At 38.9% G+C, this 15,266-nt stretch overlaps 1 long non-coding RNA gene across 1 annotated transcript in view; it reads right to left on the bottom strand.

The window, feature by feature from the left end:
* LOC133260579 (uncharacterized) overlaps positions 1–15,266 on the bottom strand; it is a 60,165-nt gene that overhangs the window by 44,743 nt on the left and 156 nt on the right. Inside the window, exon 2 of the long non-coding RNA XR_009740875.1 lies at positions 13,860–13,901. This is a non-coding gene — a long non-coding RNA (uncharacterized LOC133260579). The remainder of the gene's footprint in view (positions 1–13,859; positions 13,902–15,266) is intronic.

The following is a 15,266-nucleotide window of genomic DNA, read 5'->3' as shown; positions in this document are numbered from 1 at the left end:
AATGACTCTGAGACTAGAATAAATATAGAAATAGAGTGATAAACTGGAAAATTTTTAATTTCTGACAAATTATAAAGGGCATAATGAAAAAAACAGTAAAAGAGGGGAAAGTTTAGATATAGAATAATTACTTAAGCCTGGGTTCCTAGAAAGGAGAACTTGCCACAAAGGCTTTTGTGTAAGTATTTATTGGAGAGTGTGATCTAAAGAGTGGAGAGAGGAATAGAAAAGGAACAGAAAGGGAGTGAGTCCATACAGAAATGTGTTATTGTTTTATAGACTGTTACAGATCCCACCAACTTATCCAACATGGTTCATTGAAAAGTCTATCTTCACTCTACTGATGTGGGCTGCTGCCTTTTTAATATGCTAAATCCTTTTATTTTAGACCTGTTTCTTGTTTTTCAGCTCAGGAACTTGTACCAAACTGTTTTTATTTTTGAAGATGTAAAATATGCTTGAATACGTGGAAGCACCGATCCTTCCCACAACTCTTCCAGATTTTTCTTGTCTGTTCTTCTTATTTTTCCATTTGAACTTTAATACCAGCCTGTCTGACTCCAAAATAAAAATGCTGTTGCTATTTTTATTGAATCACATCTTTATGATGTGGATTTTTTTCATCCAAGAAATGATACACCTTTCCATACGTAGTTTCAGAAGCATTTTAAAATCTTAAGTAGATCTTTATATAGACCTCACTCTTATTCCTCAGAGAAGGCAATGACAACCCACTCCAGTACTCTTGCCTGGAAAATTCCATAGACGGAGGAGCCTGGTAGGCTGCAATCCATGCGGTCGCTAAGAGTTGGACACGAATGAGCGACTTCACTTTGACTTTTCACTTTCACGCATTGGAGAAGGCAATGGCAACCCACTCCAGTGTTCTTGCCTGGAGAATCCCAGGGACGGGGGAGCCTGGTGGGCTGCTGCCTATGGGGTCGCACGGAGTTGGACACGACTGAAGTGACTTAGCAGCAGCAGCAGCACTCTTATTCCTAAACATTTTATTTTATTGTTGTTGAATAGAGTTTTTCTTCCCTTATATCAAATATGTAGACTGTTTATTCACAACCTTGCATGCATGCATGCTAAGTCGCTTCAGTCATGTCTGACTGCAACCCTACGGACTGTAGCCTCACAGGCTCTTCTGTCCTTGGGATTCTCCAGGCAAGAATACAGGAGTGGATTGCCATGCCCTCCTCCAGGGGATCTTCCCAACCCAGTTACGGAACCCAAGTCCCCTATGTCTCCTGCATTGGCAGGTGGTTTCTTTATTACTAGGGCCACCTGGGAAGTCCATTTACCACCTTATTAAGCAATCTTATTTTGACTGATCTCTGAGTTTTTGTTAAAGAATCCAAACTGTGTCTATATTGATTAAACTTTGATAGATATAATGTGTCTTGAAGTCAAGAGCAGCAGCAATCCTTTGTATATGATAAATAATATTACTTGAAATCAGATCACATCTTCTATGAAGGCATTATTCATCCTAGTTTAGGTATATAATGTTATGATTGCTATTGATTTGTTTGCTTTTCTTCAAAATCAAAAACAATACTCAGCTGCTATTTTTGATCATCATTAAGTAATCCATGAGTATTCTGGGAACATATTTACTATAATGTAGAACTTTATCTCTGGAGAAGGCAATGGCACCCCACTCCAGTACTTTTGCCTGGAAAATCCCATGGACGGAGGAGCCTGGTAGGCTGCAGTCCATGGGGTCGCTAAGAGTCGGACACGACTGAGCGACTTCACTTTGACTTTTCACTTTCATGCATTGGAGAAGGAAATGGCAACCCACTCCAGTGTTCTTGCCTGGAGAATCCTAGGGATGGGGAAGCCTGGTGGGCTGCCGTCTATGGGGTCGCACAGACACAACTGAAGTGACTTAGCAGCAGCAGCAGGAGAACTTTATCTCAAGAGGAAATATGTGGCTTTTACCATTAAAATGTTTCAATTATTCTGAGCTATGTCTTCTCTCTTATCATGAAACATCCAACTGATTTTCCACACAAGCCTCAAGCTATACCAAATCCTTCTCGAGCAGCAGGAATCAGAAGCATTGACTCTTTGGAGCCAGGAATGTAAAGGCTCAAGCAACTATCACTGATCAGAGCTAAGTGAATTGATGCATGTATAAAGGCAGGTAGGTGAATTGATGCATGTATAAATCACAATAGTCAGAAACCAAGCAAATAGATAGTAATCCAGGGTGAAAGGGCAGTACTGAATAGAGAATGAGAAAAATCAATGGCAGAAAGACTAGGCAGAAGCATCATATATAACTCATGAATGAAGAAAAACAAATTGTCCAACAGAAAAGGAAGAACCATCAATAAATGTGATGGGCTGTTATGCAGCTGTTAAAATGACAATTCTGGTAATTGGTTAGAAACACTGAAATACCATGATTCTAAATGAATAAAATACAGGACACTGACAACAGTATTCAGTATTGTTGTTTTAATAAAAAAATCAACTACACATGGACAAAATTTGTAAGCAAACATGAAGAAATAAATATTAGAGAGTTAGAATCATGGTTAGATTTAAAAAAAACTTTTCATTGGTTTAACAATAGTTTTTAAACTCTGTTACTAAGATATGGATTTAAGAGAATGTGAAAAGTGATGGCAGCAAGAAGACCTTTTACTAAGGCAGGCATCTGCCTCAGTCAAGACATTTTATATATTTCCTGTTAGTAAGAACGAATGCTTTTTAACCATCTCCTGTATACTAAGTCTTTCAAGCAAAAGTCAGTTCTTAACCACGGTTAATATCAGCTTTGCAAATATCATTCCTTGCACTCTGATAAGAAATGGATAACACGAATATGCAGACAATGAGAGAGGGAGGGAGGAAGTAAAATAAAGACATTTCATGCTATTCTCTCAAGGAAGGTATGAAAGAAATGTATGATGACATCTGTTCTCAAGGCACTGAGAATTTAGGTGAGTGAGGGAGAAGGAGAAATGGACTTGAAATAATTGGCAGTAAAATACTCTATTTCCTGTTATCTCAAGCTACAATAACAGATTAAACTAGAAAATAAACACATAAACGCAACCCCACCCATGTTTCTTAAGAGCAATGTGGGAATTTGTAGCAGAACAGTTCTACAATTGTGCAAGACTGTTTCATGAATTGCAAGATGGTTTACTCAGTATCTGAAACAGTGTTTCTCAATTTTTATTTCATTATTCCTATTAAGACTTTTCCAGACATGTGTCTTTATAAATCCACTGCTTTTTGCATACCTGGAAACATATAGTCTATACCTAATACTCTTTAAATGAATAAAGGTTGTATCTATTCAAGAAAAGTTTAAGAGAATATAGAAATCAAAGTAAAACTGAAGGTATACATGGATTCTGCAAAGGAGAAGCATTTCTCAGTTGAGGGACTATTAGGAAGTTGTTGTTCAGTCAGTCAGTCGTGCCCAACTCTTTGTGACTCCTTGAACTGCAGCACATCAGGCTTCCTTGTCCTTCACTATCTCCCGGAGTTTGCTCAAACTCATGTCCATTGAGGTGAAGATGCCATCCAACCATCTCATCCTCTGTCACCCCCTTCTCCTCCTGCCTTCAATCTTTCCCAGCATCAGGATCTTTTCCAATGAGTCGGCTCTTCGTATCAGGTGGCCAAAGTATTGAAACTTCAGCTTCGGCATCAGTCCTTCCAATGAATAGGGTTGATTTCCTTTAGGATTGACTGGTTTGATATCCTTGCTGTCCACAGGACCCTCAAGAGTCTTCTCCAGCACCACAGTTGGAAAGCATTAGGAAGAAAGATTTTCAACTGTGTGTTGGGGAACACAGAGAAGTCATATTAAGTATATGAAGAGGAGATCTGACTATGAAAAGCCTTAAAAACAATTCTTGGGAGTTAGGACTAAAAGCTGAAAGTGAAAAGAAAGAAGCCATTATAGGACTTTACAGAGAAACATGATAAAAATCATCTTTTAGGAAAATTGACCTGGCAACAGTATAAAAGATGAATCAGAAAGAGCAGAGAATAAAAGAATGTAGATTAACTAGAAGACTGCCAGTAATTGGATGTACACTTAAGAGATGACAACTGTAAGGGGGGAAAATGAGGAGATTGAGATTCTCCCAAAGAGAACATGGCAGAAAATTTCCTCACTGAAAGCCCTTGGTTGCAAGTAACTGAAACTGGCTTAAACAACAAGGAAAAGTATGGACTCCATTGCTGGATATCAAAGGAAGTGCACCCTTTCGGAGGAACTTAATCCAGTTTCCTTAACTCCATTTCCTCGAGAATCATTGACTCAGCACTCATCCACATGTTGGATTCACTCTCAAAGTGATGTTAACATAATGACCTCCTTTCCAGATGTCACATCCATACACGAATATATCCTGAGAAAAAGCAGGAGAAAGAAAAAAAGATAATCGCTTCCGAAAGTTCTCCTGGAAGAGTAAGAAAGAATTTCCCCAGAATCCCCAACGAATCTGTCCTTGAATCTCAGGAAACTGAACTGGTTTATATGACAATTGCTAATGCATTTGGGCAAGAGGAAAAAATTCTCCTTAGATCATTCTGGTGCATTCCTGGACTTGGGGCATGGCAACCCACTCCAGTATTCTTAGTTAAAGAATCCCATGGACAGAGGAGCCTGGCAAACTACAGTCCATGGGATGGCAAAGAGTTGGACACAACTGAAGTGACAGCATGCATGCACACATGTGGGCTACCTGGGAGAAGATTAGCTGATGGGTTAATCAAATGGACAGTCAGCAATGATCCTGGAGCCTAGGGAAAATATCAGAGCTGGAAACAGAAATGTAACTGTCACCCTTATAGAAGGGAATGAGCTCACCAAGAGAGTAAGTATAAAAAAGGAAATATGACAATTCTTGTTCTCATATTAGAGAAAGGAAAAAAGAGATACTAGTGGATCTAAAAGAAAAAAAGAGCCGTCAGATCAAAGGAGTAGTAAATGCAGTATAATCATCAGGAAGAAAATGTCAAATGGTCCAAAGAGATATGAAGAGGAGGGCTGATAAAGCCAGGTTTGGGGCTAGAGAGGTATGAGAAGTATATGAGGAAGTCATTTAAATATTCATGAACAATTTCCAAAGAGTATCTAAGGCTGAATTCAAGTTCTCAGTGTAAATTTGCAATAGGTCAGGTAAGTTGGGTTTCTCTCACAAACCAGTACAACTTCTGCACAAACAACAGCAACAAAAGGATGATTCCATCATGGGGGATGTGTTATTGGGTTTGGGAAAAGATACGTAGTGAGAGAGTTTAGAGTCCTGATAAAGCAATATTAGGGAAGGGCTTCCCAGGTGGTGCTAGCGGTAAAGAACCCACCTGCCAATGCAGGAGGTATGAGACTCAGGTTCAATTCCTGGGTCAGGAAGATCCCCTTGAGAAGGGCAAGGCAAGCAAGCAATCACTCAGTCGTGTCCGACTCTGCAATCCCGTGGACTGTAGTCTACCAGGCTTCTCTGTCCATGGGCATGGCAACCCACTCCAGTCTTCTCGCCTGGAGAATTCCATGGGCAGAGGAGCCTAGTGGCCTACAGTCCAAAGGGTCGCAAAGAGTCAGACACAACTGAAGTGACAGCACGCACTCACGCGAGGCGATATTAAATAGTTGACCATGGAACTTAAAGTGGAAAGGGCATTGTAGGCCAAAGGGTGCTGATGGACAGATTTCCCTTGTTTATCAGGTGACACAGACAGCATTTTCCATTTAATTGAATTTGCACTCTAACAGAGTAGACTTGCTAGCTTTGTGTTTTACTTTGAGTTACTGTGAAAATACAGCTTGAATAAGAACTTGGGTCCAGGTAGTTTTTTCAGAGGCAAGTCTAGAAAGAAGAGAGGGTCCCAGGAGTAAGACAGGGAAGTGATTAAAAACCCATAGCTTATTGTTACTGATTTCATCCAGCTTTAGCAGACAGTTCAGTATAGATACCAACATCCCACCTCAAGCTTCAGTGGTGCTGTCTCTAAGTTTCTAACCCAAATCTTTCTCTGAAGCCCAGCAACAGAGCTGAAATGGCAAAGGTGTTGACAAACCTGGGGCAACCCTCGGCCAGTGGGAAGTGGGACTGGATCAGTCAATGCCACTGGGTCAGTCAGGGTCTGTTGCACCAGTTGGTTACCAATGTAGGCAACTGATTTGATCCCTAGGTTGGGAAAAGATCCCCTGGAGGAGGGCATGGCAATCCATTCCAGTATTCTTGCCTGGAGAATCCCATGGACAGAAGAGCCTGGTGGGCTACAGTTCATAGGGTCGCAAAGAGTCAGACATGAATGAAGTGACATGCAGGTAGGCAACTGAGACTCAGCTCATCTGGTTCACGCACAAAAATTGTGTGGAAGGCCTTCAAGTACCCCATCACGTTGCACTCTGATAGAGGATTGCCTCCAGGTGTTCACTCCCTGCCGTTCGGGCTGCACCTGCGCTGGTGATTCAGAGAAAGCCCCGAGGCAGAAAAGCAGAGTCACAACTTCAGGTTCTGGTAAGAGGTTGGCCAACGCAGACCACAGTCCAGCACAGCTGCTCTGAGATCAGTCACCGAGGGAGCTGTGACACAGGCATCACACGCAGCTGCCACTCTGGGTTGGGGTTTCTTACCCGCATCACTGGTGACATTTTGGACCACTGAGAATTCTTTGCTATGGGGGCTTCCCTGTGCATTGTAAGATGTTTAGCAGCATCCTCGGCCTTTCCTCCTTAGATACCAGTTGCCCCCTGCCCAGTTGTTACAACTTAAAATGCCTCTAGACATTGCTAAATGTCCCTAAGGAGGCAAAATCCCCTTTTGTGGAGAACCAGTATGCAACACTGTAATTTTGGGCAAGTTTCTTCACTTCTCTAAATCTCAGTTTCTCATCTGTAAATTGAGAGTAATAGAGGACCAACCTCAGGGGCCCTGTGTGTGCATGTGCTCAGTTCCGTCTGTCGTTTCTGACTGTGACCCTGTGGACCATAATCCACCAGGCTCCTCGGTCTGTGGGATTCTCCAGGCAAGAATACTGGAGTGTTTCGGGGAAGGATTAAATGACATGGAGAACGTTCATTACAGAGCAGAGTACCTGCTACACAGTACTTGTTAACAACAACAATAATGCAGAAAACTTCTGTACTTGACATTAGTGAATTTTTATAGCTAGAATTCAAGGTTTATTTTCCCCTTCTCTGATTAAAAATAATGATAACAAAATACTTATTCCTAATATCTGTTTCTGCAAATGAAACAAAGGCTGAATTTCAATGTGAGTATATCAGTAAAAAGTCAACATCAATCACTTTTGATCTTCTTTCATTACCAAACACCAATTAATGCTCCTAAGTTAACATGACTATGTGTCATTTGTTGGAGCTAAGTGAAAGCAGGATATAAAGGAAATAACTCTGCTTAAGATGTGACCAGTCCAAGTTCCATGAATGAAACAGGGCACTCAAAGCCAGTGCACTGGGACAACCCAGAGGGATGGGATGGGGAGGGTGGTGGGAGAGGGATTCAGGATGGGGGACACATGTACACCCATAGCTGATTCATGTCAATGTATGGCAAAACCCACCACAATATTGTAAAGTAATTAGCCTCCAATTGGAATAAATAAATTAATTTTTTAAGAAAGAAGTGAATAGAAAATTAGAATATCCTATTCAAGAATCACGGAGAAGGCAATGGCACCCCACTCCAGTACTCTTGCCTGGAAAATCCCATGGACGGAGAAGCCTGGTAGGCTGCCATCTATGGGGTCGCACAGAGTCAGACATGACTGAAGCGACTTAGCAGCAGCAGCAGCATTCAAGAATCATCTTGCAGTGTTTACACCTCAGTATTTTGCAAAATACAGATGTAAAATGTACATTTACTGAAATAAATTTTTTTAACATAGTCAGCAACCTCAGGCTTAAAGGCATGAATATTTCATGTTTATTAGCATAAACTGAATACCAGCATGCAAACACTGAAATGAATTTATGGAAATTTTTAATGATTCATTACATAGAATAATTAGATTTTTGTATGATCTGAGCAAATGCATTAGCAAAAACAATTATGCACTGATACAATGAAAAACCGCTCTCAGGGAAAAAGCCATTAGTGTAATAAAAAGGACATTTTGCAGGGGCTCCTCCTGTACTTTTTTTTGACTCAGTCCCAAACAGCTGTTGCCATCTGCCAGGGAGAGCCCTTGGCAGATATATTTGACCAACTTCTGCTAAACCCTTTTCTGTTGAAAATGCCTACCCCAAAACTCTCAGAGGCCCAAGATCTTTGAGAAGGAGCGAACGAATACCCAACTCGCTGACTTATCTCATTCTAAAGGATTGTAAGAGAAAAATGAAACAACGTTAAGAATGAAAAGTATATTCATGGGAAATTGCTTGTGGTTTCTGAGTCTGTCTCTCTCAAACTTTTAGCGGGTGTGTCTTTTTGCCCACAGTGGACTCACTGTTCAAACTTGTTGCTTCATCTTGTAACTCCTTCTTTTCTTTTCTTTTATAGGTTATTACAAAATATTGAGTATAGTTCCCTGTGCTATACAGTAAGTCCTTGTTGATTATCTATTTTATATATAGTAGTGTGTATTTTTAAAACCCAAGCTGCTAATTTGTCCTTCCCCAACCCTTTCTCCTTTGGTAACTCTTTGTTTTCTACGTCTGTGGGTCTATTTCTGTTTTTTCCATAAGTTCATTTGTATCATTTTTATTTCACATGTAAGTGATATTATCTGATATGTCTTTGTCTGGCCTACTTCACTTGGCATGAAAATCTCTGGGTGCATTCATGTTGCTGCAAATGGCATTATTTCATCCTTTTTTATGGCTGAATAATATTCTATTGTATATATACACCACATCTTCTGATCTACCCCTTTGTTGATGATATTTAGGTTGTTTCCAGTGTTGGTTATTGTATATAGTGCTGCAGTAAACATTGGGGTGCACATATCTTTTCAAGTTATAGTTTTCTCTGAATATATCCCCAGGAGTGGGATTGCTGAATCATATGGTAGCTCTATTTTTAGTTTTTTTAGTAGCAGTTTTCTCGCTGTACGCTGCCACCCTGTTTGCTTAATCTATACACTGAGTACATCATGAGAAATGCCAGCCTGGATCAGTTACAAGCTGGAGTCAAGATAGGTGGGAGAAACATCAACAATCTCAGATATGTGGATGATACCACCCTAATGGCAGAAAGCGAAGAGGAACTAAAGAGCCTCTTGATGAGGGTGAAAGAGTAGAGTAAGAGAGCAGGCTTAAAACTAAATATTAAAAAAACTAAGATCATGCCATCTGGCCCCATTACTGCATGACAAATAGATGGGGGAAAGGTGGAAGTAGTGACAGATTTCCTCTTCTTGGGCTCTAAAATCACTGCTGTTGGTGACTGCAGCCATGAAATCAGAAGATGCTTGCTTCTTGGCAGGAAAGCTATGACAAACCTAGATAGTGTGTTAAAAAGCAGAGACATTACACTGCCAACAAAGATCCATATAGTCAAGGTTATGGTCTTCCCAGTGGTCATGTATGATTGTGACAGCTGGACTGTAAAGAAGGCGGAGCACTGAAGAATTGATGCCTTTGACCTGTGGTGCTGGAGAAGACTCCTGAGAGTCCCTTGGACAGCAAGGAGATCAAACCAGTCAATCTTAAGAGAAATCAACCCTGAATACTCATTGCAAGGACTGATGGTGAAGTTGAAACTGCAGTATTTTGGTCATCTAATGCTTGCAGCTGACTCATTGGAAAGGTCCCTGATGCTGGGAAAGATTGAGGGCAAGAGAAGAGGGCATGAGAGGTTGAGATGGCTGGATGGCATCACCAGTGCAATGGACATGAAATTGGGCAAACTTCGGGAGATGGTGAGGGACAGAGAGGCCTGGCGTGCTGCAGTCCATGGGGTCACAAAGAGTCAGAAAGGACTGGATGACTAAACAATATGTTTTCTAGTAGTAGTTTGTAACCACTTTTTAACGTGACTTCAAACTCTTAAAGTGCTGGCATCTAGAGATTGTCATATTTATAATCTGGAGCCCTGGCACAGAGCACTCAATAGATAATGAATGAGTGAATGAATTAATAAAAATGTCAGTTAGTCCAACTCATCATGACTGGTGGAACAGGCCCTAACATCAGTTAAGAACTTAAAATATCTAAGTGTTCACAGGGATATCTCTGTAAGTACTATACCTCAGAACCACCCAGCCTTCCTATCATGGCTTAGCCTTCCTAGAATAGATACAGTCTGGGGCAGCAGGAAATGAGGCAATCATGTGTAGACACTGAATGCTCAGAGCCCTGTGACATGAACGAGATCTACGCCCCTCCATCCCTGCCCAGAAAAGAAGTTAGGCGATCTTCCAGATCACTGAAACAGACAAAGATGTCTGCCAGGAATTGCCAGTTAACTCAGGCTAAGTAGGTTTTTGTTTTTTTTTTTTTCCTGCTCAAATTAATAGTATAATTGCTTTAATTCTCCATTTCTCTATTCATGTGCAGACATAGCTTCAGATGAAATAATTTGAGGTGGCAAGTCCTGGGGGAATAAAAGGGAAGGAGCCCAGAGACAAAGGAGGAACTTTCAAAACTAGCTCAGCTGTGTCACAGAAGAGGCTGAGTGCATCCAGGTGGCAGTCTGGAAATTATGAAGTGAAACTGGATCTACATAAATGATTAGGAAATGCTTTTTTGAGTTGTACAAGTAAGAATTATAGCGATTTTCATACTGTGAACCATTTGATTTTACCTGAATCTATCAACATTTCAAAAGTAAATCCCTGTGTCAGTTCTTTCTGTCTGACTGCAAGGAACCTTTCCTGTAAGAATTCAATCTGAAAGGCTGCAAACAGTGGTAAAGATAAGAAAAAAACTAAACTTAAATAATTCTACTGTCTTCCAGAAAGTAACTCTGAATAATAAAAAAATCAAATTAAGTACAAGTAGAGTCTCACATTGATGTCATCTTGGAAGTTGGCTCTGAGACTGTGCTAGAGATGGACAAGTATTTTAACGAGAGTTCTGGGTTTTCGTTACCAATCTCAGTTATATTTCATCAAGATAATGCTCCCTCTACTGCCTTGGTAGTGTTGATAACCAGTCACGAACTGCAGATTATGAACAATCACAGCATAGTTTAAAATCTGACAGAAAAATAAGCAGGCACCATATAAATTACAATGAGATAATCTGTGAGAAAGCTTTGTGAACCACAGCACACCATGCAAATCTGAGTTATTATGGCATGGAAGGCTCACTGGAGTATTTTTTTTTCTCTTAATAAAATGATGTGACTAATTAGAAGGACAAAACCTCATTAAATTGTTTAACCTGATTTTCCTTTTTAATTATTGGAAGCTTATCTACTTTCTTAGCAGATTTCTTTTCTGAATGGAGATCTCTCCCTGCTGTGATTAGATTTCACAGAGATCATGAGATACATCACCTCTGGAACTGTTTGAGTCAAAGGAATATAGGATTAGTCTACCTGTGTTCATTTTAATTCACCGTGGAGACCGTAGACCAGGAAAAAAGTGTATGAGAGAAAAGTAAATCCAGATTACTGACTCTTGAACCCAGGTAGTTCAAATTATGGCTAAGATCTCCTTGCTTGAGATTCTATTCCTGGGCCTTGAAAAGAATTCACAGACATACTCTGAGTCAGATTTGGGGCATAACATGAAATGACTGTTATTGTCAGCTAAATGATCTGAAAAAAAAATTTTTTTTTTCCTGAAGCCTCAATCATTTATTTTCCAGACCTAATGGCTTTAAAATGATTTGTGAAAAAATAAAATAAAATGATTTGTGAAGCTGACATATATTTTAAAGCAAAATACATAAATGTTCATGCATTTAAAAAATAGACTTAAGGAATCATAAGACCTTGGTGAATAACATTATAAACCAAATAGTAATTTTCTTTGTTTTAATTTTCTTTTTCATTCTTTAGGACATTTTTTTTTTCTCTTCAAAGTTTGCTACTCTGAGAGGGAAAAGTATGCTTTTAAATGTCTCATCAGATTAAATAAGTTTTAATGGGAAATTCTTTTGAAAAATTTGTCCAAATACTTTTGAATTCTCTCACCAGTTTGTTTTTTTTTTAATGAACCTGTCCCCAATTGACCTATGTTAAAACACTCATAAAAATAGATATTTTAAAGATGTTTTAACAAAAATATTTCATCCTAAGAAGAGATAATCAGCCATTACCTTGCTATTTATTTTCTTTTCCTTCACTGTGCCCTGGGCCTTACATTGCTTCTTAAATTGCTTCTTGATGCCTCTATTGCTACTCTGAGTCCCAGCTAGGAGATACTGATACTTGGAACACATTATGATACAGTTTGCAGCAATGCTGTTTTACTAGAGTTCAGTTTTTCTAAGACCTAGTTCAAATTCAGTTCAAATAACAGCTCATGGGCTAATCAAATTCTCTTAACTAAAATTTTGTAGAATTAATATTCTGTAAAATGACTGGTCTCTTATCATACATTTAAATTGCTTTGTTCAGAAATTTGGGTCACGATATTGGTCTGGTAAAGTATACTTGGGAATATCTATTTTTATTCTTACCAGTTTCACTTTCTTTTAGATTTTGAAGAAAATAAACAGGAAAATTAAAAAAAAAAACTCATGCACAACAAAGGAAACTATTAGCAAGGTGAAAAGACAGCCTTCAGAATGGGAGAAAATAATAGCAAATGAAGCAACTGACAAACAACTAATCTCAAAAATATACAAGCAACTCCTACAGCTCAACTCCAGAAAAATAAATGACCCAATCAAAAAATGGGCCAAAGAACTAAATAGACACTTCTCCAAGGAAGACATACAGATGGCTAACAAACACATGAAAAGATGCTCAACATCACTTATTATCAGAGAAATGCAAATCAAAACCACTATGAGGTACCATTTCACGCCAGTCAGAATGGCTGCGATCCAAAAGTCTACAAGCAATAAATGCTGGAGAGGGTGTGGAGGAAAGGGAACCCTCTTACACTGTTGGTGGGAATGGAAACTAGTACAGCCACTATGGAGAACAGTGTGGAGATTCCTTAAAAAACTGGAAATAGAACTGCCTTATGATCCAGCAATCCCACTGCTGGGCATACACACTGAGGAAACCAGAAGGGAAAGAGACACGTGTACCCCAATGTTCATCGCAGCACTGTTTATAATAGCCAGGACATGGAAGCAACCTAGATGCCCATCAGCAGATGAATGGATAAGAAAGCTGTGGTACATATACACAATGGAGTATTACTCAGCCATTAAAAAGTATACATTTGAATCAGTTCTAATGAGATGGATGAAACTGGAACCTATTATACAGAGTGAAGTAAGCCAGAAAGAAAAACACCAATACAGTATACTAATGCATATATATGGAATTTAGAAAGATGGTAACAATAACCCTGTGTACGAGACAGCAAAAGAGACACTGATGTATAGATCAGTCTTATGGACTCTGTGGGAGAGGGAGAGGGAGAGGGTGGGGAGATTTGGGAGAATGGCATTGAAACATGTATAATATCATGTATGAAACGAGTCGCCAATCCAGGTTCAATGCACGATACTGGATGCTTGGGGCTGGTGCACTGGGACGACCCAGAGGGAGGGTATGGGGAGGGAGGAGGGTTCAGGATGGGGAACACAGGTATACCTGTGGCGGATTCATTTCGATATTTGGCAAAACTAATACAATATTGTAAAGTTTAAAAATAAAATAAAATTTAAAAAAAAAACCTGAACTATCATCTGAGGATCCAAATGTTAAACCCCTAGTTACTGTTTCTAAGTTAACTGGAACAAATAAACAAGAAGGAAAGATAAAAAAAAAAAAACTCACTGTCATGTTGACTCTGATGCTACTGTTCCCTATATGTGGCATCTTAAAAAAAAAAAAAAAAAGATGATACAAATGCACTTATTTACAATTAGAAACAGACTCACAAACGTAGAAAACAAACTTACAGTTACCAAAAGGGAAAGGAGGCAAGGGGGAATAAATTTGGGGTTTGGTATTAACAGATACACATCACTATATATATAAAGTAGATAACCAACAAGGATCTACTGTAAAGTACAGAAAACTATATTCAATACCTTATAATAACCTAAAATGAAAAAGAATCTGAATCACTTTGCTATACACTTGAAGCTAACACAACATTGTAAATCAGCTATACTTCAAAAATTTTAAAATAAAATTAAATAAGAAATAAAATACTTTAAACCATACTTAATAAAAAAAGTTTACTCAAATATGTCTAAACATGTGGATGTTATATGTTACTACAAGAGGAAATAGTATGGGAAAATTACATTTCCAAATGATTCTGAATGATCACATATGAACACACATCTATGACTTTTCCCCAAAGCCTAACCAAGAGCCTATAGTAGGCTGAGGTCCTAAAATTAAATTATGTTAATAAGTGCAAGGGATTAGAATGAGATCTTCCAGTCACACTGATTTAAACCTAAGTGCAGTCTGACAATGGATTCTATTCTTGCACTCAAAATTCAGACAATGTGTTTAAAAATCAAATAAAAATAGTGTTTAGAATCATATAGTCATTACCATGTGTGATCCACATCAGACATGGTTTTCCTTTCCATAGATAATCAAGAGTTGGACATGTATTCTATTTATCAAGAGTTGGACATGTATTCTATTTTTGACCATATTTCTGATCCAGTTAAGTTGGTCATAATAGAGGAAAATTCAATTAATGCTTTTCAAGGCTTAGCCCTTTTTCTTTAATGGATTATCAATGCTTGGGTAACAGCTGAATGAGGAAGGGGCCTTAGATACTACTGTCCTAATGAGAGGAAGGAAATACATTCTATCAAATGTTCAGATGTACCTATTCTTAGGTTTTATTCTAACTAATTCAGTAACATTAAAAATTAATCTTTTCCACTCTTTAGAAAAGTGAAAATTTTAGATGGGAGATTAGAGAAAAGATTTATGTACGTATATAATTATTTATGTCTATAAATGCTCCTACAGTTATAAATCAGTGCGCACAGAGCTTGGTGCTTTGTGATAGTGAAGAAGAGGTTTTGGAAATCTGCATGGGGTGCTGTAAAGCATAGGTATTACCCAACATCTTTATGGTAAGCAGTTTCCTAGGGCAAAGGGAAGCCATTCTTCTAAGGGTGGGTACTGTATTTCATAGATTTTTGCTACAGCCAGTTTCATAATTTATTGCACCAGCTTTGTTCCTAACACACCAAATATTTCCCACCC

Source organism: Bos javanicus, chromosome 14, assembly GCF_032452875.1.
Source record: "Bos javanicus breed banteng chromosome 14, ARS-OSU_banteng_1.0, whole genome shotgun sequence".
NCBI classification, from domain to species: Eukaryota; Metazoa; Chordata; class Mammalia; order Artiodactyla; family Bovidae; genus Bos; species Bos javanicus.
This window is presented reverse-complemented; position numbering and strand designations above follow the sequence as displayed.